The sequence below is a fragment of the Marmota marmota genome, unplaced genomic scaffold (assembly GCF_001458135.2).
Source record: "Marmota marmota marmota unplaced genomic scaffold, marMar, whole genome shotgun sequence".
Classification (NCBI taxonomy): domain Eukaryota; kingdom Metazoa; phylum Chordata; class Mammalia; order Rodentia; family Sciuridae; genus Marmota; species Marmota marmota.
In genome coordinates, this window is record NW_026000170.1 from 9,086,354 (window position 1) to 9,092,598 (window position 6,245).

At 32.8% G+C, this 6,245-nt stretch overlaps 1 long non-coding RNA gene across 1 annotated transcript in view; it reads right to left on the reverse strand.

Annotated features, from left to right (window-relative positions):
- LOC125611839 overlaps positions 1-1,296 on the reverse strand; it is a 7,896-nt gene extending 6,600 nt beyond the window's left edge. Inside the window, exons 1-2 of the long non-coding RNA XR_007342073.1 lie at positions 1,018-1,296; positions 819-917 (exon numbers count right to left, since the gene is read on the reverse strand). This is a non-coding gene — a long non-coding RNA (uncharacterized LOC125611839). The remainder of the gene's footprint in view (positions 1-818; positions 918-1,017) is intronic.
- Between the last annotated feature and the right edge of the window lie 4,949 nt (positions 1,297-6,245).

Consider the following 6,245-nt stretch of genomic DNA (forward strand, 5'->3'; position numbering starts at 1 on the left):
AGATGCCCTTCAATAGATGAATGGATTAAAAAACTGTGGCATTTATACACAATGGAGTATTACGCAGCACTAAAAAATGACAAAATCATGGATTTTGCAGGGAAATGGATGGCACAAGAGCAGATTATGCTAAGTGAAGCTAGCCAATCCTTAAAAAACAAATGCCAAATGTCTTCTTTGATATAAAGAGAGCAACTAAGATCAGAACAGGGAAGAAGAGCATGAGGAAAAGATTAACATTAAACTGAGACAAGTGGGGGGAGAGAAAGGGAGAGAGAAGGGAAACTATGGAAACGGAAGGAGACCCTCACTGTTACACAAAATTACATATAAGAGTTTGTGAGGGGAAAGGGGAAAAAAAAAAACAAGGGAGAGAATTAAAGAACAGCAGATGGGGTAGAGAGGGAAGATGAGAGGGAAGGGGAGGGGGGATAGTAGGGGATAGGAAAGGTAGCAGAATACAACAGTCACTAATATGGTATTATGTAAAAATGTGGATGTGTAACCGATGTGATTCTGCAACTTGTATTTGGGGTAAAAAATGGGAGTTCATAACCCACTTGAATCAAATGTATGGAAGATGATATGTCATGAGCTTTAATGTTTTGAACAACCAATTAAAAAAAAATAAAAATAAAAAATAAAGAAGTACTACATAATATATTTTTAAAAATCATTATAAATAGTTGGCTCAGCAGAGAGAAAGTAAGATTACTTTCAGATAATGAAAGACACAAAACCTGAGGGGTATACCAGACTGATGAGGAAACTTAAAGGCATTTGCCAATACCAACAACAAAAAAGTGACTTTTACCTACCCTTCCTGGCATCTCAGCCGTTCCTTGGGCTCTTCAAAAGTGGAAAGCTGGAGTTAAAAAAAACTGCACCAAAAGACAACTTTCAAAAAGCTGCTCCTTCTATGAAAGAGTAAGATATGAGAAAAAATAAAATTCTTTAGAAAATTAAGGCAGCTAAGGAACTTTTCTTATTGTCTTACAATTTAAGTGGAAAACTCACATTCAGCTCTTTGTCATCTGGATTTAGGGTTTCAATTTCTAGAACCTGCAAGATCAAGAAAAATCCCAACTTTACACATTAATTTGAAGTGTGTAGAACTTAGAGCCTGCAGAAGAGGTTGTAAATCCTCTATGGGAAAGTAACCATAAAACAGATGCCTTGAGATGCCCGTGGGTTAACATCATCCAAATATAAGTTCCAGCACAAATATATATGTGTGTATACTTGTCTCTCTCTCACACACACCCACCCAATCTTTGAGAAGTAAATGATCTTCAAATTTAATTCCTCAAGTTAAAATTAATTTTGCAGATATTGAAATGTAAAATAATTGTTTTACATATATGAAGAGGAAAAAAAAAAACAAGATTTGGCATGTGTTTAAAAAACAAGAAATTGTCAAAAATGGCCAAACCCATTAAAAAGAACACCATAGACTTTCTAGAAAGAAAAAATAAAATCATTGAAATTAAAAAATAAAGAAAAACAACACCACCATACACACCTCTTAGGAAACACAAGAAATGGAGCATTGAACACAAGCAAATTAAGAACAAATTGGAAAGCAGACATGAAGAGTAACACAAAACACAAGATAAATACACATAAAGATGAAAAAAGAGAGAACTAAAAAAAATCAGAGTAGAATGAAATCTTTTAAAGTAATTAGCATTCAAACTAGTACACACACACACACAAAAAAAAAAAAATCTGCAGGGGAGGCAATGTTTTAAGAGATAAAGGCTGTGGACAGGTACAGTGGCACAGGCTTGTAATCCCAGCAGCTCTGAAGGCTGAATCAGAAGGATTGCAAGTTAGAGGCTACATTCAGCAATTTATGGAGGCCTTAAGCAACTTGACAAGACTCTGTCTCAAAACTGTGACTCAGTGACAAAGTACTACTGGGTTCAACCCCTGGTACAAAGGCGGGGTGGGGGAGAGAGAGAGAGAGAGAGAGAGAGAGAGAAAGGTTGTGGATGTACCCCAAATAATGAAAGACACCAAACCTCAAATTCAAGAAGTCTCATGAATATCTACAATAATAAATAAATTAAAATTTTGATCTAGACATATCATCACTGAAAATCTTAAGAAAAGCTAAGGAGCGGTTAAAAAAAAAACAGATGACTAGCAAATTACTGGACACATTTATTTATATTCATTATCATTTAATAAGACAAATTGAGAATTTTATGCCCACAGATCTTTAATAAAGAAAATTCTAAAACTAGGGGAAAAATTCCCCCAAAGAATATATAAAATACCAAACAGAAGATTTGTGTAGATGAGTTTAAAGATTAACACATTAATTTGCACTTATTTACTTGTTTGCAATTAAAAAAAATAAGGTAATCTAAAGACAAATCATCAGAAGTAGTAAAACAGTATAGTAACAACTTTTAGGATACATAATTAACTATAAAATTAAAAACCATTGGAATTCTTATGCATCTATACGTAACATTTGAAAATATTGTTTTAATAGTGATACCAACTAAATAATCACAAGGAAAGATATTAAGCATTAAATCTTGCAAAAAATACTTATATCTTTAAGGAAAAAAATAAATTAATTTCAAACATAAATAAAACCAAAATAAGTGGAGTGATACATTATATATAAGTTAGTATAGTAATGATATAAATTTTCCATATTAAGCCAGAATGTAAAATATTCAAAAATGTATTTTTATTAGAAACAAATGAGTCTGTGATAAATTTTATATAGAAAAACTACATAGTCCCAGATAAGCAAGAATGCTTTGAAAAGGAACAGGGCTGGAAAACTTGCCTTATCTAACATCAACTACAGTAATTAGTAAATCGAGATGTTGGTGTAGTGACATATTCTGAGCAGAATGCAGACATCCAGTGGATTCCATGTATACATTGTATTGGTCCATCCAACCTGCAATTCAGGAGTTTGAGGGTAAGAAAGAGAGGTAAGAAAACACCCTGGGAGAACTGATTCTCAAATGGAAACCATTTGGAAAAATCAAATGTTTGCATTAATCTTCTAAACAAAAAGAACCAAATTTTTCATAAGAAAAGATAGTAACATAAGCATTTTTATTTATGATAATAATAATGAGAAGAATGCTTTAATTAGGATACAAATAGCCAAATGATAACGAAGTTAGATTTAAACCCACACTTTATAAAAGGTAATTGGTTTCAAATTTGAGGCACATATTTGTGACACATATAAATACTGAAGAATAAACAGCACATATATTTACTTCTGTTCCTCCTCATAATCAATAGGATGAAAGCAATCTATTAGAGATTAGGCAAATAGAAGCATATATAAAAATGTTTTTAATCTTTTATCAATTAAGAAAATGCAAACTATGTAATAATGAGATATACCTTTTTTATTTTCTTAATACATAAAGAAAAAATTTTGACATTGACAAATATGGGTAAGGATATACAGCAATATCTTATACTGTGATATGGGAAACATGACTTGAGATAATCATAGTAGTGTAATCTATTATTGATTACATTATTATGGTAGATATGTGTTTGATGTAATACAATTATAAGTAAAAGTATTGCAATCAGGAAAATAAGACTTTGAATATGTGAGTGCTTGGAACTGGCAGATGCTATTTTTTCTTCTTCTTTTTTTTTCTTAATATGTGTGGTGTTAAACAGGTTAGAGGATTTGAAGAAGTCAGAGTAAACCAAGGCAGACATGTTTTACATAATGACTATATTTAAATGGATATAATTGACTATAAAAGCTCACTCCTGAAAATAACTCTGCTTAGCATAAATCACTTTCAGAAACGAAAGCTTATAATCTGTCGGCTGCTCTGCTTGCCTCCCATTCTCTCTCTCTCTTGAGATCACTTACAAACATTGCCATGTTCTTGAAAACTTACTTATGCTGGTTAGTCTCCTGGGTTCCTGGATGGCTGTTTGTGTGATGTGCCCCCATAAGAATTAATGGGTTGAGTTTAGCTGCTCTGAGTAAGAATGGGAATGATCCCTTTGTTCTCCTCACTGATTAATTTCACCATGTACTAATTTCTGAGGTTTTTATATTAAACACAAATTATTATGCATACAAAGCAAAACAAGATCATATTAACCCCTGTAGCTGTTGTTCCATTTTATATATATAAACACAGCAAATTTTTACTGGAAAAAAAAATCAAAGACTCATAAAATTATTAGAGCTTCCTCTTTCAAATCCAAGTAGGATAATCTAACTATAACAATTACAGGAAGACTCATTTATAAAAAAAAAAAAGTCAGAATTCAACAGCAATTGGGAATCACACCATTGTCCATCACTTTCTTGAATTACATTAGTCTCAAACTCAGCATTGCACTGGACTCAATAACTTTTGGGCATTTAACTGGGAAACTCAGTCAAGAGAAACTTAATGAAAATCAGTATTATATAAAAATCTGGTCAGCAGTTTGAAATGTGGATGCAATTGTGTGGAAGGTACAGTTTGGAGCAAACTAGACTATGAGGTAATTTGTGCTCTTTGTGGGGCTTGATAATATATATAGCCATAAATATTACAGCTTTTCAACTGGAAAATTGGTACTTCTATACAGAACCCATTCAGAGTTTAGAAGACCTGTGATTTGTGTGGATCCTCATCCCTCTTCTTTGTCTCCTTGGTAGTGACTTCTAACTCTCTAATGGAGTATTTCTTGTACTTTTGGGTCTCATCATCTTCCAGGTCTCACACTTATTCAGGGGACAGAAGGTAAACTTCTTTACATTAAGGCACAAATGCTCTGAAGGGATTGTTACCTTCCACTGTCACTTTCAGAATGATCCTGCATGTTAGTTGAAAATAAACTTTACACAAAGATAATTAATACCTAAATGTAGAGTATGAGCTACAAAAGAACAATTGAGAGAAAGAATGAAAGTAATTAACATAATAATAAAAATGATCAATTAAAATATTTCATATCCCAGAAATACCATATATAACACAATAGTGTACACAGTAACCCTGCCCATTGTTAGTTATTGTTTAGTTATATTGAAATTTTTTTTTAAATTGAAGCTTAAGCTTTTGTTGATTGTTTTGTCTAAGAAAGACACAGGAAGAGAACAAATAGACATGAGAATTAAATGAACTGAACCTCAAAAGCCCCACCATAAAAGAATAACTGAGAAAATTCAGGCATAGGGTACAGGTTGGTGGAAAACGTGAAGTTTACATAGACTTTGGACTGAAAGAAACTACAGAGAAGCTCTGACTCTAACAATTAGTATCGAAGGGCAATTCTTTCACCATTCCTTTGGAGTAAAGCTAATTCAGAAGCAGAACACCATGTGTCTGTGATGATAGGATAGAGTCAGAGAAGCACAGATTGATAACTGACTTAACCTCTTAACATACTTGGGAAATAAAGCTACTTGAGCCTCATTATGTTCTGTATAATGGAGATAAGTTTTATCTAAACTTTGAGACCCAAGAATGTACCTAATTTATATGCTACATCCCTGGTGGCTACTTGAATAGGCAATTATCATTCCTCTTGGGAATGCAGAACTTTGTAAAGGCAAATAAGCTGTGCCTACATGGGATTCCCAACTGATGAGGTTTCCCACTGAAATCCTCAGAATTTGAAGGATACTCAAAATAGTCTTTCTTATCGCATCAAAATAGTACAACTAATGAGCAATTCTTAGACAAAAATATTACTTTAACTTTTTAAATTTTAGTTGATTGCTGACTTCATAACATTAATTTCTCTTTTAGTCAGGTTTTCATCACTGTGACCAAAATACCTAACAAGAACAATCTAGAGGCAGAAACACTTTACTTTGATTCAAGGTTTTAGAGGTTTGGTCCTTGATCAGCTCGCTCCATAGTTCTGGGCTAAAGGTGAGTCAGAATACAATGGCAGAAGGATGTGATTGAGGAAAGCAGTTCTGGACATGTTCTAAGTGTGTAAATTTGAAGGAGGTTATTATAGAATTTTCTTTCTCTCAATTACCATTGAACAGAGAAAATGTGAAAAGCAAATATTTGGAAGAAACTAATATAATGCATTATTAATATTTTGGCTTTGTTATTAGGCTATACTTTACAATCAAAGGTTTCTTATAATTGATAACAGACAGAAGGCAATCCAGATAGTTATAATGAACAGGTTTGATATTTCTGATGGTAACACAGGAGATCTCTAACCCATTAATGTTTCAATCAACAAACCATGCACAGTCCAGTTAAGAAAAGATA